This window comes from Limanda limanda, chromosome 3 (genome assembly GCF_963576545.1).
Source record: "Limanda limanda chromosome 3, fLimLim1.1, whole genome shotgun sequence".
Classification (NCBI taxonomy): Eukaryota; Metazoa; Chordata; class Actinopteri; order Pleuronectiformes; family Pleuronectidae; genus Limanda; species Limanda limanda.
Genome location: NC_083638.1, coordinates 26,453,798 through 26,473,402, shown reverse-complemented (window position 1 = coordinate 26,473,402; position 19,605 = coordinate 26,453,798). Strand labels below are relative to the sequence as shown.

Below are 19,605 nucleotides of genomic sequence, written 5' to 3'. Positions count from 1 at the left end.
GCTCTTTCCAAGACGTTTCTCCTGTGAAGCAGCAGCAACAGCACCCTCTGCTGGTTGCAAAGAAAATTGGAAAAAGCTTACAGCACCTGGTATTCCCAGGCGGTCTCCCATCCAAGTACTAACCAGGCCCGACCTGCTTAGCTTCCGAGATCGGACGAGATCGGGCGTGTTCAGGGTGGTATGGCCGTAAGCGAAAGAGCCAAGTCACAATACCTTATTTAAACATGTGAACCACCACCATGGTGAATACTGTTGTCGCTTTGTGACCATTGAAACTGGGTTTTTATTGTTATTTAATGTTAAGGAAAGAGAAGCTCAAGGTGCAATTTTGTCACAATATTGCAAGAATAAATCATTACAATTTTCAATCATTGTCTTCAGTGATAATGTCCTGGTTTCATACACTGTTTCTTCTTTTGATGGTGAGTAAACTCGCTGCTCTTTCATCCTTCTCTCCAAATATGACATTTTGAGAATGATATGTTACTACTACGTGAATAAAGTAGTGGTTTGAATATCAAAAGTCACTTGAATGTTCATTCTGTTCCTTCAGCGATGATCTGTGTGTGTGTTCCATATCCTTTGTTTCTTTGATGGCCAGTCTTTTATGGTCTTTCCTGCTCTTTCCAAGACGTTTCTCCTGTGAAGCAGCAGCAACAGCACCCTCTGCTGGTTGCAAAGAAAATTGGAAAAAGCTTACAGCACCTGGTATTCCCAGGCGGTCTCCCATCCAAGTACTAACCAGGCCCGACCCTGCTTAGCTTCCGAGATCGGACGAGATCGGGCGTGTTCAGGGTGGTATGGCCGTAAGCGAAAGAGCCAAGTCACAATACCTTATTTAAACATGTGAACCACCACCATGGTGAATACTGTTGTCGCTTTGTGACCATTGAAACTGGGTTTTTATTGTTATTTAATGTTAAGGAAAGTGAAGCTCAAGGTGCAATTTTGTCACAATATTGCAAGAATAAATCATTACAATTTTCAATCATTGTCTTCAGTGATAATGTCCTGGTTTCATACACTGTTTCTTCTTTTGATGGTGAGTAAACTCGCTGCTCTTTCATCCTTCTCTCCAAATATGACATTTTGAGAATGATATGTTACTACTACGTGAATAAAGTAGTGGTTTGAATATCAAAAGTCACTTGAATGTTCATTCTGTTCCTTCAGCGATGATCTGTGTGTGTGTTCCATATCCTTTGTTTCTTTGATGGCCAGTCTTTTATGGTCTTTCCTGCTCTTTCCAAGACGTTTCTCCTGTGAAGCAGCAGCAACAGCACCCTCTGCTGGTTGCAAAGAAAATTGGAAAAAGCTTACAGCACTGGTATTCCCAGGCGGTCTCCCATCCAAGTACTAACCAGGCCCGACCCTGCTTAGCTTCCGAGATCGGACGAGATCGGGCGTGTTCAGGGTGGTATGGCCGTAAGCGAAAGAGCCAAGTCACAATACCTTATTTAAACATGTGAACCACCACCATGGTGAATACTGTTGTCGCTTTGTGACCATTGAAACTGGGTTTTTTATTGTTATTTAATGTTAAGGAAAGTGAAGCTCAAGGTGCAATTTTGTCACAATATTGCAAGAATAAATCATTACAATTTTCAATCATTGTCTTCAGTGATAATGTCCTGGTTTCATACACTGTTTCTTCTTTTGATGGTGAGTAAACTCGCTGCTCTTTCATCCTTCTCTCCAAATATGACATTTTGAGAATGATATGTTACTACTACGTGAATAAAGTAGTGGTTTGAATATCAAAAGTCACTTGAATGTTCATTCTGTTCCTTCAGCGATGATCTGTGTGTGTGTTCCATATCCTTTGTTTCTTTGATGGCCAGTCTTTTATGGTCTTTCCTGCTCTTTCCAAGACGTTTCTCCTGTGAAGCAGCAGCAACAGCACCCTCTGCTGGTTGCAAAGAAAATTGGAAAAAGCTTACAGCACCTGGTATTCCCAGGCGGTCTCCCATCCAAGTACTAACCAGGCCCGACCCTGCTTAGCTTCCGAGATCGGACGAGATCGGGCGTGTTCAGGGTGGTATGGCCGTAAGCGAAAGAGCCAAGTCACAATACCTTATTTAAACATGTGAACCACCACCATGGTGAATACTGTTGTCGCTTTGTGACCATTGAAACTGGGTTTTTATTGTTATTTAATGTTAAGGAAAGAGAAGCTCAAGGTGCAATTTTGTCACAATATTGCAAGAATAAATCATTACAATTTTCAATCATTGTCTTCAGTGATAATGTCCTGGTTTCATACACTGTTTCTTCTTTTGATGGTGAGTAAACTCGCTGCTCTTTCATCCTTCTCTCCAAATATGACATTTTGAGAATGATATGTTACTACTACGTGAATAAAGTAGTGGTTTGAATATCAAAAGTCACTTGAATGTTCATTCTGTTCCTTCAGCGATGATCTGTGTGTGTGTTCCATATCCTTTGTTTCTTTGATGGCCAGTCTTTTATGGTCTTTCCTGCTCTTTCCAAGACGTTTCTCCTGTGAAGCAGCAGCAACAGCACCCTCTGCTGGTTGCAAAGAAAATTGGAAAAAGCTTACAGCACCTGGTATTCCCAGGCGGTCTCCCATCCAAGTACTAACCAGGCCCGACCCTGCTTAGCTTCCGAGATCGGACGAGATCGGGCGTGTTCAGGGTGGTATGGCCGTAAGCGAAAGAGCCAAGTCACAATACCTTATTTAAACATGTGAACCACCACCATGGTGAATACTGTTGTCGCTTTGTGACCATTGAAACTGGGTTTTTATTGTTATTTAATGTTAAGGAAAGTGAAGCTCAAGGTGCAATTTTGTCACAATATTGCAAGAATAAATCATTACAATTTTCAATCATTGTCTTCAGTGATAATGTCCTGGTTTCATACACTGTTTCTTCTTTTGATGGTGAGTAAACTCGCTGCTCTTTCATCCTTCTCTCCAAATATGACATTTTGAGAATGATATGTTACTACTACGTGAATAAAGTAGTGGTTTGAATATCAAAAGTCACTTGAATGTTCATTCTGTTCCTTCAGCGATGATCTGTGTGTGTGTTCCATATCCTTTGTTTCTTTGATGGCCAGTCTTTTATGGTCTTTCCTGCTCTTTCCAAGACGTTTCTCCTGTGAAGCAGCAGCAACAGCACCCTCTGCTGGTTGCAAAGAAAATTGGAAAAAGCTTACAGCACCTGGTATTCCCAGGCGGTCTCCCATCCAAGTACTAACCAGGCCCGACCCTGCTTAGCTTCCGAGATCGGACGAGATCGGGCGTGTTCAGGGTGGTATGGCCGTAAGCGAAAGAGCCAAGTCACAATACCTTATTTAAACATGTGAACCACCACCATGGTGAATACTGTTGTCGCTTTGTGACCATTGAAACTGGGTTTTTATTGTTATTTAATGTTAAGGAAAGAGAAGCTCAAGGTGCAATTTTGTCACAATATTGCAAGAATAAATCATTACAATTTTCAATCATTGTCTTCAGTGATAATGTCCTGGTTTCATACACTGTTTCTTCTTTTGATGGTGAGTAAACTCGCTGCTCTTTCATCCTTCTCTCCAAATATGACATTTTGAGAATGATATGTTACTACTACGTGAATAAAGTAGTGGTTTGAATATCAAAAGTCACTTGAATGTTCATTCTGTTCCTTCAGCGATGATCTGTGTGTGTGTTCCATATCCTTTGTTTCTTTGATGGCCAGTCTTTTATGGTCTTTCCTGCTCTTTCCAAGACGTTTCTCCTGTGAAGCAGCAGCAACAGCACCCTCTGCTGGTTGCAAAGAAAATTGGAAAAAGCTTACAGCACCTGGTATTCCCAGGCGGTCTCCCATCCAAGTACTAACCAGGCCCGACCCTGCTTAGCTTCCGAGATCGGACGAGATCGGGCGTGTTCAGGGTGGTATGGCCGTAAGCGAAAGAGCCAAGTCACAATACCTTATTTAAACATGTGAACCACCACCATGGTGAATACTGTTGTCGCTTTGTGACCATTGAAACTGGGTTTTTATTGTTATTTAATGTTAAGGAAAGTGAAGCTCAAGGTGCAATTTTGTCACAATATTGCAAGAATAAATCATTACAATTTTCAATCATTGTCTTCAGTGATAATGTCCTGGTTTCATACACTGTTTCTTCTTTTGATGGTGAGTAAACTCGCTGCTCTTTCATCCTTCTCTCCAAATATGACATTTTGAGAATGATATGTTACTACTACGTGAATAAAGTAGTGGTTTGAATATCAAAAGTCACTTGAATGTTCATTCTGTTCCTTCAGCGATGATCTGTGTGTGTGTTCCATATCCTTTGTTTCTTTGATGGCCAGTCTTTTATGGTCTTTCCTGCTCTTTCCAAGACGTTTCTCCTGTGAAGCAGCAGCAACAGCACCCTCTGCTGGTTGCAAAGAAAATTGGAAAAAGCTTACAGCACCTGGTATTCCCAGGCGGTCTCCCATCCAAGTACTAACCAGGCCCGACCCTGCTTAGCTTCCGAGATCGGACGAGATCGGGCGTGTTCAGGGTGGTATGGCCGTAAGCGAAAGAGCCAAGTCACAATACCTTATTTAAACATGTGAACCACCACCATGGTGAATACTGTTGTCGCTTTGTGACCATTGAAACTGGGTTTTTATTGTTATTTAATGTTAAGGAAAGTGAAGCTCAAGGTGCAATTTTGTCACAATATTGCAAGAATAAATCATTACAATTTTCAATCATTGTCTTCAGTGATAATGTCCTGGTTTCATACACTGTTTCTTCTTTTGATGGTGAGTAAACTCGCTGCTCTTTCATCCTTCTCTCCAAATATGACATTTTGAGAATGATATGTTACTACTACGTGAATAAAGTAGTGGTTTGAATATCAAAAGTCACTTGAATGTTCATTCTGTTCCTTCAGCGATGATCTGTGTGTGTGTTCCATATCCTTTGTTTCTTTGATGGCCAGTCTTTTATGGTCTTTCCTGCTCTTTCCAAGACGTTTCTCCTGTGAAGCAGCAGCAACAGCACCCTCTGCTGGTTGCAAAGAAAATTGGAAAAAGCTTACAGCACCTGGTATTCCCAGGCGGTCTCCCATCCAAGTACTAACCAGGCCCGACCCTGCTTAGCTTCCGAGATCGGACGAGATCGGGCGTGTTCAGGGTGGTATGGCCGTAAGCGAAAGAGCCAAGTCACAATACCTTATTTAAACATGTGAACCACCACCATGGTGAATACTGTTGTCGCTTTGTGACCATTGAAACTGGGTTTTTATTGTTATTTAATGTTAAGGAAAGTGAAGCTCAAGGTGCAATTTTGTCACAATATTGCAAGAATAAATCATTACAATTTTCAATCATTGTCTTCAGTGATAATGTCCTGGTTTCATACACTGTTTCTTCTTTTGATGGTGAGTAAACTCGCTGCTCTTTCATCCTTCTCTCCAAATATGACATTTTGAGAATGATATGTTACTACTACGTGAATAAAGTAGTGGTTTGAATATCAAAAGTCACTTGAATGTTCATTCTGTTCCTTCAGCGATGATCTGTGTGTGTGTTCCATATCCTTTGTTTCTTTGATGGCCAGTCTTTTATGGTCTTTCCTGCTCTTTCCAAGACGTTTCTCCTGTGAAGCAGCAGCAACAGCACCCTCTGCTGGTTGCAAAGAAAATTGGAAAAAGCTTACAGCACCTGGTATTCCCAGGCGGTCTCCCATCCAAGTACTAACCAGGCCCGACCCTGCTTAGCTTCCGAGATCGGACGAGATCGGGCGTGTTCAGGGTGGTATGGCCGTAAGCGAAAGAGCCAAGTCACAATACCTTATTTAAACATGTGAACCACCACCATGGTGAATACTGTTGTCGCTTTGTGACCATTGAAACTGGGTTTTTATTGTTATTTAATGTTAAGGAAAGAGAAGCTCAAGGTGCAATTTTGTCACAATATTGCAAGAATAAATCATTACAATTTTCAATCATTGTCTTCAGTGATAATGTCCTGGTTTCATACACTGTTTCTTCTTTTGATGGTGAGTAAACTCGCTGCTCTTTCATCCTTCTCTCCAAATATGACATTTTGAGAATGATATGTTACTACTACGTGAATAAAGTAGTGGTTTGAATATCAAAAGTCACTTGAATGTTCATTCTGTTCCTTCAGCGATGATCTGTGTGTGTGTTCCATATCCTTTGTTTCTTTGATGGCCAGTCTTTTATGGTCTTTCCTGCTCTTTCCAAGACGTTTCTCCTGTGAAGCAGCAGCAACAGCACCCTCTGCTGGTTGCAAAGAAAATTGGAAAAAGCTTACAGCACCTGGTATTCCCAGGCGGTCTCCCATCCAAGTACTAACCAGGCCCGACCCTGCTTAGCTTCCGAGATCGGACGAGATCGGGCGTGTTCAGGGTGGTATGGCCGTAAGCGAAAGAGCCAAGTCACAATACCTTATTTAAACATGTGAACCACCACCATGGTGAATACTGTTGTCGCTTTGTGACCATTGAAACTGGGTTTTTATTGTTATTTAATGTTAAGGAAAGTGAAGCTCAAGGTGCAATTTTGTCACAATATTGCAAGAATAAATCATTACAATTTTCAATCATTGTCTTCAGTGATAATGTCCTGGTTTCATACACTGTTTCTTCTTTTGATGGTGAGTAAACTCGCTGCTCTTTCATCCTTCTCTCCAAATATGACATTTTGAGAATGATATGTTACTACTACGTGAATAAAGTAGTGGTTTGAATATCAAAAGTCACTTGAATGTTCATTCTGTTCCTTCAGCGATGATCTGTGTGTGTGTTCCATATCCTTTGTTTCTTTGATGGCCAGTCTTTTATGGTCTTTCCTGCTCTTTCCAAGACGTTTCTCCTGTGAAGCAGCAGCAACAGCACCCTCTGCTGGTTGCAAAGAAAATTGGAAAAAGCTTACAGCACCTGGTATTCCCAGGCGGTCTCCCATCCAAGTACTAACCAGGCCCGACCCTGCTTAGCTTCCGAGATCGGACGAGATCGGGCGTGTTCAGGGTGGTATGGCCGTAAGCGAAAGAGCCAAGTCACAATACCTTATTTAAACATGTGAACCACCACCATGGTGAATACTGTTGTCGCTTTGTGACCATTGAAACTGGGTTTTTATTGTTATTTAATGTTAAGGAAAGAGAAGCTCAAGGTGCAATTTTGTCACAATATTGCAAGAATAAATCATTACAATTTTCAATCATTGTCTTCAGTGATAATGTCCTGGTTTCATACACTGTTTCTTCTTTTGATGGTGAGTAAACTCGCTGCTCTTTCATCCTTCTCTCCAAATATGACATTTTGAGAATGATATGTTACTACTACGTGAATAAAGTAGTGGTTTGAATATCAAAAGTCACTTGAATGTTCATTCTGTTCCTTCAGCGATGATCTGTGTGTGTGTTCCATATCCTTTGTTTCTTTGATGGCCAGTCTTTTATGGTCTTTCCTGCTCTTTCCAAGACGTTTCTCCTGTGAAGCAGCAGCAACAGCACCCTCTGCTGGTTGCAAAGAAAATTGGAAAAAGCTTACAGCACCTGGTATTCCCAGGCGGTCTCCCATCCAAGTACTAACCAGGCCCGACCCTGCTTAGCTTCCGAGATCGGACGAGATCGGGCGTGTTCAGGGTGGTATGGCCGTAAGCGAAAGAGCCAAGTCACAATACCTTATTTAAACATGTGAACCACCACCATGGTGAATACTGTTGTCGCTTTGTGACCATTGAAACTGGGTTTTTATTGTTATTTAATGTTAAGGAAAGTGAAGCTCAAGGTGCAATTTTGTCACAATATTGCAAGAATAAATCATTACAATTTTCAATCATTGTCTTCAGTGATAATGTCCTGGTTTCATACACTGTTTCTTCTTTTGATGGTGAGTAAACTCGCTGCTCTTTCATCCTTCTCTCCAAATATGACATTTTGAGAATGATATGTTACTACTACGTGAATAAAGTAGTGGTTTGAATATCAAAAGTCACTTGAATGTTCATTCTGTTCCTTCAGCGATGATCTGTGTGTGTGTTCCATATCCTTTGTTTCTTTGATGGCCAGTCTTTTATGGTCTTTCCTGCTCTTTCCAAGACGTTTCTCCTGTGAAGCAGCAGCAACAGCACCCTCTGCTGGTTGCAAAGAAAATTGGAAAAAGCTTACAGCACCTGGTATTCCCAGGCGGTCTCCCATCCAAGTACTAACCAGGCCCGACCCTGCTTAGCTTCCGAGATCGGACGAGATCGGGCGTGTTCAGGGTGGTATGGCCGTAAGCGAAAGAGCCAAGTCACAATACCTTATTTAAACATGTGAACCACCACCATGGTGAATACTGTTGTCGCTTTGTGACCATTGAAACTGGGTTTTTATTGTTATTTAATGTTAAGGAAAGTGAAGCTCAAGGTGCAATTTTGTCACAATATTGCAAGAATAAATCATTACAATTTTCAATCATTGTCTTCAGTGATAATGTCCTGGTTTCATACACTGTTTCTTCTTTTGATGGTGAGTAAACTCGCTGCTCTTTCATCCTTCTCTCCAAATATGACATTTTGAGAATGATATGTTACTACTACGTGAATAAAGTAGTGGTTTGAATATCAAAAGTCACTTGAATGTTCATTCTGTTCCTTCAGCGATGATCTGTGTGTGTGTTCCATATCCTTTGTTTCTTTGATGGCCAGTCTTTTATGGTCTTTCCTGCTCTTTCCAAGACGTTTCTCCTGTGAAGCAGCAGCAACAGCACCCTCTGCTGGTTGCAAAGAAAATTGGAAAAAGCTTACAGCACCTGGTATTCCCAGGCGGTCTCCCATCCAAGTACTAACCAGGCCCGACCCTGCTTAGCTTCCGAGATCGGACGAGATCGGGCGTGTTCAGGGTGGTATGGCCGTAAGCGAAAGAGCCAAGTCACAATACCTTATTTAAACATGTGAACCACCACCATGGTGAATACTGTTGTCGCTTTGTGACCATTGAAACTGGGTTTTTATTGTTATTTAATGTTAAGGAAAGAGAAGCTCAAGGTGCAATTTTGTCACAATATTGCAAGAATAAATCATTACAATTTTCAATCATTGTCTTCAGTGATAATGTCCTGGTTTCATACACTGTTTCTTCTTTTGATGGTGAGTAAACTCGCTGCTCTTTCATCCTTCTCTCCAAATATGACATTTTGAGAATGATATGTTACTACTACGTGAATAAAGTAGTGGTTTGAATATCAAAAGTCACTTGAATGTTCATTCTGTTCCTTCAGCGATGATCTGTGTGTGTGTTCCATATCCTTTGTTTCTTTGATGGCCAGTCTTTTATGGTCTTTCCTGCTCTTTCCAAGACGTTTCTCCTGTGAAGCAGCAGCAACAGCACCCTCTGCTGGTTGCAAAGAAAATTGGAAAAAGCTTACAGCACCTGGTATTCCCAGGCGGTCTCCCATCCAAGTACTAACCAGGCCCGACCCTGCTTAGCTTCCGAGATCGGACGAGATCGGGCGTGTTCAGGGTGGTATGGCCGTAAGCGAAAGAGCCAAGTCACAATACCTTATTTAAACATGTGAACCACCACCATGGTGAATACTGTTGTCGCTTTGTGACCATTGAAACTGGGTTTTTATTGTTATTTAATGTTAAGGAAAGTGAAGCTCAAGGTGCAATTTTGTCACAATATTGCAAGAATAAATCATTACAATTTTCAATCATTGTCTTCAGTGATAATGTCCTGGTTTCATACACTGTTTCTTCTTTTGATGGTGAGTAAACTCGCTGCTCTTTCATCCTTCTCTCCAAATATGACATTTTGAGAATGATATGTTACTACTACGTGAATAAAGTAGTGGTTTGAATATCAAAAGTCACTTGAATGTTCATTCTGTTCCTTCAGCGATGATCTGTGTGTGTGTTCCATATCCTTTGTTTCTTTGATGGCCAGTCTTTTATGGTCTTTCCTGCTCTTTCCAAGACGTTTCTCCTGTGAAGCAGCAGCAACAGCACCCTCTGCTGGTTGCAAAGAAAATTGGAAAAAGCTTACAGCACCTGGTATTCCCAGGCGGTCTCCCATCCAAGTACTAACCAGGCCCGACCCTGCTTAGCTTCCGAGATCGGACGAGATCGGGCGTGTTCAGGGTGGTATGGCCGTAAGCGAAAGAGCCAAGTCACAATACCTTATTTAAACATGTGAACCACCACCATGGTGAATACTGTTGTCGCTTTGTGACCATTGAAACTGGGTTTTTATTGTTATTTAATGTTAAGGAAAGAGAAGCTCAAGGTGCAATTTTGTCACAATATTGCAAGAATAAATCATTACAATTTTCAATCATTGTCTTCAGTGATAATGTCCTGGTTTCATACACTGTTTCTTCTTTTGATGGTGAGTAAACTCGCTGCTCTTTCATCCTTCTCTCCAAATATGACATTTTGAGAATGATATGTTACTACTACGTGAATAAAGTAGTGGTTTGAATATCAAAAGTCACTTGAATGTTCATTCTGTTCCTTCAGCGATGATCTGTGTGTGTGTTCCATATCCTTTGTTTCTTTGATGGCCAGTCTTTTATGGTCTTTCCTGCTCTTTCCAAGACGTTTCTCCTGTGAAGCAGCAGCAACAGCACCCTCTGCTGGTTGCAAAGAAAATTGGAAAAAGCTTACAGCACCTGGTATTCCCAGGCGGTCTCCCATCCAAGTACTAACCAGGCCCGACCCTGCTTAGCTTCCGAGATCGGACGAGATCGGGCGTGTTCAGGGTGGTATGGCCGTAAGCGAAAGAGCCAAGTCACAATACCTTATTTAAACATGTGAACCACCACCATGGTGAATACTGTTGTCGCTTTGTGACCATTGAAACTGGGTTTTTATTGTTATTTAATGTTAAGGAAAGTGAAGCTCAAGGTGCAATTTTGTCACAATATTGCAAGAATAAATCATTACAATTTTCAATCATTGTCTTCAGTGATAATGTCCTGGTTTCATACACTGTTTCTTCTTTTGATGGTGAGTAAACTCGCTGCTCTTTCATCCTTCTCTCCAAATATGACATTTTGAGAATGATATGTTACTACTACGTGAATAAAGTAGTGGTTTGAATATCAAAAGTCACTTGAATGTTCATTCTGTTCCTTCAGCGATGATCTGTGTGTGTGTTCCATATCCTTTGTTTCTTTGATGGCCAGTCTTTTATGGTCTTTCCTGCTCTTTCCAAGACGTTTCTCCTGTGAAGCAGCAGCAACAGCACCCTCTGCTGGTTGCAAAGAAAATTGGAAAAAGCTTACAGCACCTGGTATTCCCAGGCGGTCTCCCATCCAAGTACTAACCAGGCCCGACCCTGCTTAGCTTCCGAGATCGGACGAGATCGGGCGTGTTCAGGGTGGTATGGCCGTAAGCGAAAGAGCCAAGTCACAATACCTTATTTAAACATGTGAACCACCACCATGGTGAATACTGTTGTCGCTTTGTGACCATTGAAACTGGGTTTTTATTGTTATTTAATGTTAAGGAAAGAGAAGCTCAAGGTGCAATTTTGTCACAATATTGCAAGAATAAATCATTACAATTTTCAATCATTGTCTTCAGTGATAATGTCCTGGTTTCATACACTGTTTCTTCTTTTGATGGTGAGTAAACTCGCTGCTCTTTCATCCTTCTCTCCAAATATGACATTTTGAGAATGATATGTTACTACTACGTGAATAAAGTAGTGGTTTGAATATCAAAAGTCACTTGAATGTTCATTCTGTTCCTTCAGCGATGATCTGTGTGTGTGTTCCATATCCTTTGTTTCTTTGATGGCCAGTCTTTTATGGTCTTTCCTGCTCTTTCCAAGACGTTTCTCCTGTGAAGCAGCAGCAACAGCACCCTCTGCTGGTTGCAAAGAAAATTGGAAAAAGCTTACAGCACCTGGTATTCCCAGGCGGTCTCCCATCCAAGTACTAACCAGGCCCGACCCTGCTTAGCTTCCGAGATCGGACGAGATCGGGCGTGTTCAGGGTGGTATGGCCGTAAGCGAAAGAGCCAAGTCACAATACCTTATTTAAACATGTGAACCACCACCATGGTGAATACTGTTGTCGCTTTGTGACCATTGAAACTGGGTTTTTATTGTTATTTAATGTTAAGGAAAGTGAAGCTCAAGGTGCAATTTTGTCACAATATTGCAAGAATAAATCATTACAATTTTCAATCATTGTCTTCAGTGATAATGTCCTGGTTTCATACACTGTTTCTTCTTTTGATGGTGAGTAAACTCGCTGCTCTTTCATCCTTCTCTCCAAATATGACATTTTGAGAATGATATGTTACTACTACGTGAATAAAGTAGTGGTTTGAATATCAAAAGTCACTTGAATGTTCATTCTGTTCCTTCAGCGATGATCTGTGTGTGTGTTCCATATCCTTTGTTTCTTTGATGGCCAGTCTTTTATGGTCTTTCCTGCTCTTTCCAAGACGTTTCTCCTGTGAAGCAGCAGCAACAGCACCCTCTGCTGGTTGCAAAGAAAATTGGAAAAAGCTTACAGCACCTGGTATTCCCAGGCGGTCTCCCATCCAAGTACTAACCAGGCCCGACCCTGCTTAGCTTCCGAGATCGGACGAGATCGGGCGTGTTCAGGGTGGTATGGCCGTAAGCGAAAGAGCCAAGTCACAATACCTTATTTAAACATGTGAACCACCACCATGGTGAATACTGTTGTCGCTTTGTGACCATTGAAACTGGGTTTTTATTGTTATTTAATGTTAAGGAAAGTGAAGCTCAAGGTGCAATTTTGTCACAATATTGCAAGAATAAATCATTACAATTTTCAATCATTGTCTTCAGTGATAATGTCCTGGTTTCATACACTGTTTCTTCTTTTGATGGTGAGTAAACTCGCTGCTCTTTCATCCTTCTCTCCAAATATGACATTTTGAGAATGATATGTTACTACTACGTGAATAAAGTAGTGGTTTGAATATCAAAAGTCACTTGAATGTTCATTCTGTTCCTTCAGCGATGATCTGTGTGTGTGTTCCATATCCTTTGTTTCTTTGATGGCCAGTCTTTTATGGTCTTTCCTGCTCTTTCCAAGACGTTTCTCCTGTGAAGCAGCAGCAACAGCACCCTCTGCTGGTTGCAAAGAAAATTGGAAAAAGCTTACAGCACCTGGTATTCCCAGGCGGTCTCCCATCCAAGTACTAACCAGGCCCGACCCTGCTTAGCTTCCGAGATCGGACGAGATCGGGCGTGTTCAGGGTGGTATGGCCGTAAGCGAAAGACCCAAGTCACAATACCTTATTTAAACATGTGAACCACCACCATGGTGAATACTGTTGTCGCTTTGTGACCATTGAAACTGGGTTTTTATTGTTATTTAATGTTAAGGAAAGAGAAGCTCAAGGTGCAATTTTGTCACAATATTGCAAGAATAAATCATTACAATTTTCAATCATTGTCTTCAGTGATAATGTCCTGGTTTCATACACTGTTTCTTCTTTTGATGGTGAGTAAACTCGCTGCTCTTTCATCCTTCTCTCCAAATATGACATTTTGAGAATGATATGTTACTACTACGTGAATAAAGTAGTGGTTTGAATATCAAAAGTCACTTGAATGTTCATTCTGTTCCTTCAGCGATGATCTGTGTGTGTGTTCCATATCCTTTGTTTCTTTGATGGCCAGTCTTTTATGGTCTTTCCTGCTCTTTCCAAGACGTTTCTCCTGTGAAGCAGCAGCAACAGCACCCTCTGCTGGTTGCAAAGAAAATTGGAAAAAGCTTACAGCACCTGGTATTCCCAGGCGGTCTCCCATCCAAGTACTAACCAGGCCCGACCCTGCTTAGCTTCCGAGATCGGACGAGATCGGGCGTGTTCAGGGTGGTATGGCCGTAAGCGAAAGAGCCAAGTCACAATACCTTATTTAAACATGTGAACCACCACCATGGTGAATACTGTTGTCGCTTTGTGACCATTGAAACTGGGTTTTTATTGTTATTTAATGTTAAGGAAAGTGAAGCTCAAGGTGCAATTTTGTCACAATATTGCAAGAATAAATCATTACAATTTTCAATCATTGTCTTCAGTGATAATGTCCTGGTTTCATACACTGTTTCTTCTTTTGATGGTGAGTAAACTCGCTGCTCTTTCATCCTTCTCTCCAAATATGACATTTTGAGAATGATATGTTACTACTACGTGAATAAAGTAGTGGTTTGAATATCAAAAGTCACTTGAATGTTCATTCTGTTCCTTCAGCGATGATCTGTGTGTGTGTTCCATATCCTTTGTTTCTTTGATGGCCAGTCTTTTATGGTCTTTCCTGCTCTTTCCAAGACGTTTCTCCTGTGAAGCAGCAGCAACAGCACCCTCTGCTGGTTGCAAAGAAAATTGGAAAAAGCTTACAGCACCTGGTATTCCCAGGCGGTCTCCCATCCAAGTACTAACCAGGCCCGACCCTGCTTAGCTTCCGAGATCGGACGAGATCGGGCGTGTTCAGGGTGGTATGGCCGTAAGCGAAAGAGCCAAGTCACAATACCTTATTTAAACATGTGAACCACCACCATGGTGAATACTGTTGTCGCTTTGTGACCATTGAAACTGGGTTTTTATTGTTATTTAATGTTAAGGAAAGAGAAGCTCAAGGTGCAATTTTGTCACAATATTGCAAGAATAAATCATTACAATTTTCAATCATTGTCTTCAGTGATAATGTCCTGGTTTCATACACTGTTTCTTCTTTTGATGGTGAGTAAACTCGCTGCTCTTTCATCCTTCTCTCCAAATATGACATTTTGAGAATGATATGTTACTACTACGTGAATAAAGTAGTGGTTTGAATATCAAAAGTCACTTGAATGTTCATTCTGTTCCTTCAGCGATGATCTGTGTGTGTGTTCCATATCCTTTGTTTCTTTGATGGCCAGTCTTTTATGGTCTTTCCTGCTCTTTCCAAGACGTTTCTCCTGTGAAGCAGCAGCAACAGCACCCTCTGCTGGTTGCAAAGAAAATTGGAAAAAGCTTACAGCACCTGGTATTCCCAGGCGGTCTCCCATCCAAGTACTAACCAGGCCCGACCCTGCTTAGCTTCCGAGATCGGACGAGATCGGGCGTGTTCAGGGTGGTATGGCCGTAAGCGAAAGAGCCAAGTCACAATACCTTATTTAAACATGTGAACCACCACCATGGTGAATACTGTTGTCGCTTTGTGACCATTGAAACTGGGTTTTTATTGTTATTTAATGTTAAGGAAAGTGAAGCTCAAGGTGCAATTTTGTCACAATATTGCAAGAATAAATCATTACAATTTTCAATCATTGTCTTCAGTGATAATGTCCTGGTTTCATACACTGTTTCTTCTTTTGATGGTGAGTAAACTCGCTGCTCTTTCATCCTTCTCTCCAAATATGACATTTTGAGAATGATATGTTACTACTACGTGAATAAAGTAGTGGTTTGAATATCAAAAGTCACTTGAATGTTCATTCTGTTCCTTCAGCGATGATCTGTGTGTGTGTTCCATATCCTTTGTTTCTTTGATGGCCAGTCTTTTATGGTCTTTCCTGCTCTTTCCAAGACGTTTCTCCTGTGAAGCAGCAGCAACAGCACCCTCTGCTGGTTGCAAAGAAAATTGGAAAAAGCTTACAGCACCTGGTATTCCCAGGCGGTCTCCCATCCAAGTACTAACCAGGCCCGACCCTGCTTAGCTTCCGAGATCGGACGAGATCGGGCGTGTTCAGGGTGGTATGGCCGTAAGCGAAAGAGCCAAGTCACAATACCTTATTTAAACATGTGAACCACCACCATGGTGAATACTGTTGTCGCTTTGTGACCATTGAAACTGGGTTTTTATTGTTATTTAATGTTAAGGAAAGTGAAGCTCAAGGTGCAATTTTGTCACAATATTGCAAGAATAAATCATTACAATTTTCAATCATTGTCTTCAGTGATAATGTCCTGGTTTCATACACTGTTTCTTCTTTTGATGGTGAGTAAACTCGCTGCTCTTTCATCCTTCTCTCCAAATATGACATTTTGAGAATGATATGTTACTACTACGTGAATAAAGTAGTGGTTTGAATATCAAAAGTCACTTGAATGTTCATTCTGTTCCTTCAGCGATGATCTGTGTGTGTGTTCCATATCCTTTGTTTCTTTGATGGCCAGTCTTTTATGGTCTTTCCTGCTCTTTCCAAGACGTTTCTCCTGTGAAGCAGCAGCAACAGCACCCTCTGCTGGTTGCAAAGAAAATTGGAAAAAGCTTACAGCACCTGGTATTCCCAGGCGGTCTCCCATCCAAGTACTAACCAGGCCCGACCCTGCTTAGCTTCCGAGATCGGACGAGATCGGGCGTGTTCAGGGTGGTATGGCCGTAAGCGAAAGAGCCAAGTCACAATACCTTATTTAAACATGTGAACCACCACCATGGTGAATACTGTTGTCGCTTTGTGACCATTGAAACTGGGTTTTTATTGTTATTTAATGTTAAGGAAAGAGAAGCTCAAGGTGCAATTTTGTCACAATATTGCAAGAATAAATCATTACAATTTTCAATCATTGTCTTCAGTGATAATGTCCTGGTTTCATACACTGTTTCTTCTTTTGATGGTGAGTAAACTCGCTGCTCTTTCATCCTTCTCTCCAAATATGACATTTTGAGAATGATATGTTACTACTACGTGAATAAAGTAGTGGTTTGAATATCAAAAGTCACTTGAATGTTCATTCTGTTCCTTCAGCGATGATCTGTGTGTGTGTTCCATATCCTTTGTTTCTTTGATGGCCAGTCTTTTATGGTCTTTCCTGCTCTTTCCAAGACGTTTCTCCTGTGAAGCAGCAGCAACAGCACCCTCTGCTGGTTGCAAAGAAAATTGGAAAAAGCTTACAGCACCTGGTATTCCCAGGCGGTCTCCCATCCAAGTACTAACCAGGCCCGACCCTGCTTAGCTTCCGAGATCGGACGAGATCGGGCGTGTTCAGGGTGGTATGGCCGTAAGCGAAAGAGCCAAGTCACAATACCTTATTTAAACATGTGAACCACCACCATGGTGAATACTGTTGTCGCTTTGTGACCATTGAAACTGGGTTTTTATTGTTATTTAATGTTAAGGAAAGTGAAGCTCAAGGTGCAATTTTGTCACAATATTGCAAGAATAAATCATTACAATCTTCAATCATTGTCTTCAGTGATAATGTCCTGGTTTCATACACTGTTTCTTCTTTTGATGGTGAGTAAACTCGCTGCTCTTTCATCCTTCTCTCCAAATATGACATTTTGAGAATGATATGTTACTACTACGTGAATAAAGTAGTGGTTTGAATATCAAAAGTCACTTGAATGTTCATTCTGTTCCTTCAGCGATGATCTGTGTGTGTGTTCCATATCCTTTGTTTCTTTGATGGCCAGTCTTTTATGGTCTTTCCTGCTCTTTCCAAGACGTTTCTCCTGTGAAGCAGCAGCAACAGCACCCTCTGCTGGTTGCAAAGAAAATTGGAAAAAGCTTACAGCACCTGGTATTCCCAGGCGGTCTCCCATCCAAGTACTAACCAGGCCCGACCCTGCTTAGCTTCCGAGATCGGACGAGATCGGGCGTGTTCAGGGTGGTATGGCCGTAAGCGAAAGAGCCAAGTCACAATACCTTATTTAAACATGTGAACCACCACCATGGTGAATACTGTTGTCGCTTTGTGACCATTGAAACTGGGTTTTTATTGTTATTTAATGTTAAGGAAAGAGAAGCTCAAGGTGCAATTTTGTCACAATATTGCAAGAATAAATCATTACAATTTTCAATCATTGTCTTCAGTGATAATGTCCTGGTTTCATACACTGTTTCTTCTTTTGATGGTGAGTAAACTCGCTGCTCTTTCATCCTTCTCTCCAAATATGACATTTTGAGAATGATATGTTACTACTACGTGAATAAAGTAGTGGTTTGAATATCAAAAGTCACTTGAATGTTCATTCTGTTCCTTCAGCGATGATCTGTGTGTGTGTTCCATATCCTTTGTTTCTTTGATGGCCAGTCTTTTATGGTCTTTCCTGCTCTTTCCAAGACGTTTCTCCTGTGAAGCAGCAGCAACAGCACCCTCTGCTGGTTGCAAAGAAAATTGGAAAAAGCTTACAGCACCTGGTATTCCCAGGCGGTCTCCCATCCAAGTACTAACCAGGCCCGACCCTGCTTAGCTTCCGAGATCGGACGAGATCGGGCGTGTTCAGGGTGGTATGGCCGTAAGCGAAAGAGCCAAGTCACAATACCTTATTTAAACATGTGAACCACCACCATGGTGAATACTGTTGTCGCTTTGTGACCATTGAAACTGGGTTTTTATTGTTATATAATGTTAAGGAAAGAGAAGCTCAAGGTGCAATTTTGTCACAATATTGCAAGAATAAATCATTACAATTTTCAATCATTGTCTTCAGTGATAATGTCCTGGTTTCATACACTGTTTCTTCTTTTGATGGTGAGTAAACTCGCTGCTCTTTCATCCTTCTCTCCAAATATGACATTTTGAGAATGATATGTTACTACTACGTGAATAAAGTAGTGGTTTGAATATCAAAAGTCACTTGAATGTTCATTCTGTTCCTTCAGCGATGATCTGTGTGTGTGTTCCATATCCTTTGTTTCTTTGATGGCCAGTCTTTTATGGTCTTTCCTGCTCTTTCCAAGACGTTTCTCCTGTGAAGCAGCAGCAACAGCACCCTCTGCTGGTTGCAAAGAAAATTGGAAAAAGCTTACAGCACCTGGTATTCCCAGGCGGTCTCCCATCCAAGTACTAACCAGGCCCGACCCTGCTTAGCTTCCGAGATCGGACGAGATCGGGCGTGTTCAGGGTGGTATGGCCGTAAGCGAAAGACCCAAGTCACAATACCTTATTTAAACATGTGAACCACCACCATGGTGAATACTGTTGTCGCTTTGTGACCATTGAAACTGGGTTTTTATTGTTATTTAATGTTAAGGAAAGAGAAGCTCAAGGTGCAATTTTGTCACAATATTGCAAGAATAAATCATTACAATTTTCAATCATTGTCTTCAGTGATAATGTCCTGGTTTCATACACTGTTTCTTCTTTTGATGGTGAGTAAACTCGCTGCTCTTTCATCCTTCTCTCCAAATATGACATTTTGAGAATGATATGTTACTACTACGTGAATAAAGTAGTGGTTTGAATATCAAAAGTCACTTGAATGTTCATTCTGTTCCTTCAGCGATGATCTGTGTGTGTGTTCCATATCCTTTGTTTCTTTGATGGCCAGTCTTTTATGGTCTTTCCTGCTCTTTCCAAGACGTTTCTCCTGTGAAGCAGCAGCAACAGCACCCTCTGCTGGTTGCAAAGAAAATTGGAAAAAGCTTACAGCACCTGGTATTCCCAGGCGGTCTCCCATCCAAGTATTAACCAGGCACGACCCTGCTTAGCTTCCGAGATCGGACGAGATCGGGCGTGTTCAGGGTGGTATGGCCGTAAGCGAAAGAGCCAAGTCACAATACCTTATTTAAACATGTGAACCACCACCATGGTGAATACTGTTGTCGCTTTGTGACCATTGAAACTGGGTTTTTATTGTTATTTAATGTTAAGGAAAGTGAAGCTCAAGGTGCAATTTTGTCACAATATTGCAAGAATAAATCATTACAATTTTCAATCATTGTCTTCAGTGAT

General features: G+C 41.3%; 32 non-coding genes across 32 annotated transcripts; all 32 read right to left on the bottom strand.

The window, feature by feature from the left end:
- Positions 1 to 74: 74 nt before the first annotated feature.
- On the bottom strand, positions 75 to 192 carry LOC132999218 (5S ribosomal RNA). Its single transcript, XR_009678089.1, has one exon. It is a non-coding gene; the product is annotated as a 5S ribosomal RNA (ribosomal RNA).
- Positions 193 to 693: 501 nt separating this feature from the next.
- LOC132999261 (5S ribosomal RNA) lies at positions 694 to 812 on the bottom strand. The gene has a single exon (XR_009678127.1). It is a non-coding gene; the product is annotated as a 5S ribosomal RNA (ribosomal RNA).
- A 501-nt stretch (positions 813 to 1,313) lies between these two features.
- LOC132999217 (5S ribosomal RNA) lies at positions 1,314 to 1,431 on the bottom strand. The gene has a single exon (XR_009678088.1). It is a non-coding gene; the product is annotated as a 5S ribosomal RNA (ribosomal RNA).
- Positions 1,432 to 1,933: 502 nt separating this feature from the next.
- Positions 1,934 to 2,052, bottom strand: LOC132999260 (5S ribosomal RNA). The gene has a single exon (XR_009678126.1). It is a non-coding gene; the product is annotated as a 5S ribosomal RNA (ribosomal RNA).
- A 501-nt stretch (positions 2,053 to 2,553) lies between these two features.
- On the bottom strand, positions 2,554 to 2,672 carry LOC132999259 (5S ribosomal RNA). The gene has a single exon (XR_009678125.1). It is a non-coding gene; the product is annotated as a 5S ribosomal RNA (ribosomal RNA).
- Positions 2,673 to 3,173: 501 nt separating this feature from the next.
- LOC132999258 (5S ribosomal RNA) lies at positions 3,174 to 3,292 on the bottom strand. The gene has a single exon (XR_009678124.1). It is a non-coding gene; the product is annotated as a 5S ribosomal RNA (ribosomal RNA).
- A 501-nt stretch (positions 3,293 to 3,793) lies between these two features.
- Positions 3,794 to 3,912, bottom strand: LOC132999257 (5S ribosomal RNA). The gene has a single exon (XR_009678123.1). It is a non-coding gene; the product is annotated as a 5S ribosomal RNA (ribosomal RNA).
- Positions 3,913 to 4,413: 501 nt separating this feature from the next.
- On the bottom strand, positions 4,414 to 4,532 carry LOC132999255 (5S ribosomal RNA). Its single transcript, XR_009678121.1, has one exon. It is a non-coding gene; the product is annotated as a 5S ribosomal RNA (ribosomal RNA).
- Positions 4,533 to 5,033: 501 nt separating this feature from the next.
- LOC132999254 (5S ribosomal RNA) lies at positions 5,034 to 5,152 on the bottom strand. The gene has a single exon (XR_009678120.1). It is a non-coding gene; the product is annotated as a 5S ribosomal RNA (ribosomal RNA).
- A 501-nt stretch (positions 5,153 to 5,653) lies between these two features.
- On the bottom strand, positions 5,654 to 5,772 carry LOC132999253 (5S ribosomal RNA). The gene has a single exon (XR_009678119.1). It is a non-coding gene; the product is annotated as a 5S ribosomal RNA (ribosomal RNA).
- Positions 5,773 to 6,273: 501 nt separating this feature from the next.
- Positions 6,274 to 6,392, bottom strand: LOC132999252 (5S ribosomal RNA). The gene has a single exon (XR_009678118.1). It is a non-coding gene; the product is annotated as a 5S ribosomal RNA (ribosomal RNA).
- A 501-nt stretch (positions 6,393 to 6,893) lies between these two features.
- LOC132999251 (5S ribosomal RNA) lies at positions 6,894 to 7,012 on the bottom strand. The gene has a single exon (XR_009678117.1). It is a non-coding gene; the product is annotated as a 5S ribosomal RNA (ribosomal RNA).
- A 501-nt stretch (positions 7,013 to 7,513) lies between these two features.
- LOC132999250 (5S ribosomal RNA) lies at positions 7,514 to 7,632 on the bottom strand. The gene has a single exon (XR_009678116.1). It is a non-coding gene; the product is annotated as a 5S ribosomal RNA (ribosomal RNA).
- A 501-nt stretch (positions 7,633 to 8,133) lies between these two features.
- Positions 8,134 to 8,252, bottom strand: LOC132999249 (5S ribosomal RNA). The gene has a single exon (XR_009678115.1). It is a non-coding gene; the product is annotated as a 5S ribosomal RNA (ribosomal RNA).
- Positions 8,253 to 8,753: 501 nt separating this feature from the next.
- On the bottom strand, positions 8,754 to 8,872 carry LOC132999248 (5S ribosomal RNA). The gene has a single exon (XR_009678114.1). It is a non-coding gene; the product is annotated as a 5S ribosomal RNA (ribosomal RNA).
- Positions 8,873 to 9,373: 501 nt separating this feature from the next.
- LOC132999247 (5S ribosomal RNA) lies at positions 9,374 to 9,492 on the bottom strand. The gene has a single exon (XR_009678113.1). It is a non-coding gene; the product is annotated as a 5S ribosomal RNA (ribosomal RNA).
- Positions 9,493 to 9,993: 501 nt separating this feature from the next.
- On the bottom strand, positions 9,994 to 10,112 carry LOC132999246 (5S ribosomal RNA). Its single transcript, XR_009678112.1, has one exon. It is a non-coding gene; the product is annotated as a 5S ribosomal RNA (ribosomal RNA).
- A 501-nt stretch (positions 10,113 to 10,613) lies between these two features.
- Positions 10,614 to 10,732, bottom strand: LOC132999244 (5S ribosomal RNA). The gene has a single exon (XR_009678110.1). It is a non-coding gene; the product is annotated as a 5S ribosomal RNA (ribosomal RNA).
- Positions 10,733 to 11,233: 501 nt separating this feature from the next.
- LOC132999243 (5S ribosomal RNA) lies at positions 11,234 to 11,352 on the bottom strand. Its single transcript, XR_009678109.1, has one exon. It is a non-coding gene; the product is annotated as a 5S ribosomal RNA (ribosomal RNA).
- Positions 11,353 to 11,853: 501 nt separating this feature from the next.
- On the bottom strand, positions 11,854 to 11,972 carry LOC132999235 (5S ribosomal RNA). Its single transcript, XR_009678101.1, has one exon. It is a non-coding gene; the product is annotated as a 5S ribosomal RNA (ribosomal RNA).
- Positions 11,973 to 12,473: 501 nt separating this feature from the next.
- Positions 12,474 to 12,592, bottom strand: LOC132999225 (5S ribosomal RNA). The gene has a single exon (XR_009678092.1). It is a non-coding gene; the product is annotated as a 5S ribosomal RNA (ribosomal RNA).
- Positions 12,593 to 13,093: 501 nt separating this feature from the next.
- Positions 13,094 to 13,212, bottom strand: LOC132999216 (5S ribosomal RNA). The gene has a single exon (XR_009678087.1). It is a non-coding gene; the product is annotated as a 5S ribosomal RNA (ribosomal RNA).
- Positions 13,213 to 13,713: 501 nt separating this feature from the next.
- On the bottom strand, positions 13,714 to 13,832 carry LOC132999204 (5S ribosomal RNA). Its single transcript, XR_009678076.1, has one exon. It is a non-coding gene; the product is annotated as a 5S ribosomal RNA (ribosomal RNA).
- A 501-nt stretch (positions 13,833 to 14,333) lies between these two features.
- LOC132999193 (5S ribosomal RNA) lies at positions 14,334 to 14,452 on the bottom strand. Its single transcript, XR_009678065.1, has one exon. It is a non-coding gene; the product is annotated as a 5S ribosomal RNA (ribosomal RNA).
- Positions 14,453 to 14,953: 501 nt separating this feature from the next.
- On the bottom strand, positions 14,954 to 15,072 carry LOC132999181 (5S ribosomal RNA). Its single transcript, XR_009678054.1, has one exon. It is a non-coding gene; the product is annotated as a 5S ribosomal RNA (ribosomal RNA).
- A 501-nt stretch (positions 15,073 to 15,573) lies between these two features.
- Positions 15,574 to 15,692, bottom strand: LOC132999169 (5S ribosomal RNA). The gene has a single exon (XR_009678043.1). It is a non-coding gene; the product is annotated as a 5S ribosomal RNA (ribosomal RNA).
- Positions 15,693 to 16,193: 501 nt separating this feature from the next.
- LOC132999158 (5S ribosomal RNA) lies at positions 16,194 to 16,312 on the bottom strand. The gene has a single exon (XR_009678032.1). It is a non-coding gene; the product is annotated as a 5S ribosomal RNA (ribosomal RNA).
- Positions 16,313 to 16,813: 501 nt separating this feature from the next.
- On the bottom strand, positions 16,814 to 16,932 carry LOC132999279 (5S ribosomal RNA). The gene has a single exon (XR_009678144.1). It is a non-coding gene; the product is annotated as a 5S ribosomal RNA (ribosomal RNA).
- A 501-nt stretch (positions 16,933 to 17,433) lies between these two features.
- LOC132999268 (5S ribosomal RNA) lies at positions 17,434 to 17,552 on the bottom strand. Its single transcript, XR_009678133.1, has one exon. It is a non-coding gene; the product is annotated as a 5S ribosomal RNA (ribosomal RNA).
- Positions 17,553 to 18,053: 501 nt separating this feature from the next.
- On the bottom strand, positions 18,054 to 18,172 carry LOC132999256 (5S ribosomal RNA). Its single transcript, XR_009678122.1, has one exon. It is a non-coding gene; the product is annotated as a 5S ribosomal RNA (ribosomal RNA).
- Positions 18,173 to 18,673: 501 nt separating this feature from the next.
- LOC132999245 (5S ribosomal RNA) lies at positions 18,674 to 18,792 on the bottom strand. The gene has a single exon (XR_009678111.1). It is a non-coding gene; the product is annotated as a 5S ribosomal RNA (ribosomal RNA).
- Positions 18,793 to 19,293: 501 nt separating this feature from the next.
- On the bottom strand, positions 19,294 to 19,412 carry LOC132999219 (5S ribosomal RNA). Its single transcript, XR_009678090.1, has one exon. It is a non-coding gene; the product is annotated as a 5S ribosomal RNA (ribosomal RNA).
- Between the last annotated feature and the right edge of the window lie 193 nt (positions 19,413 to 19,605).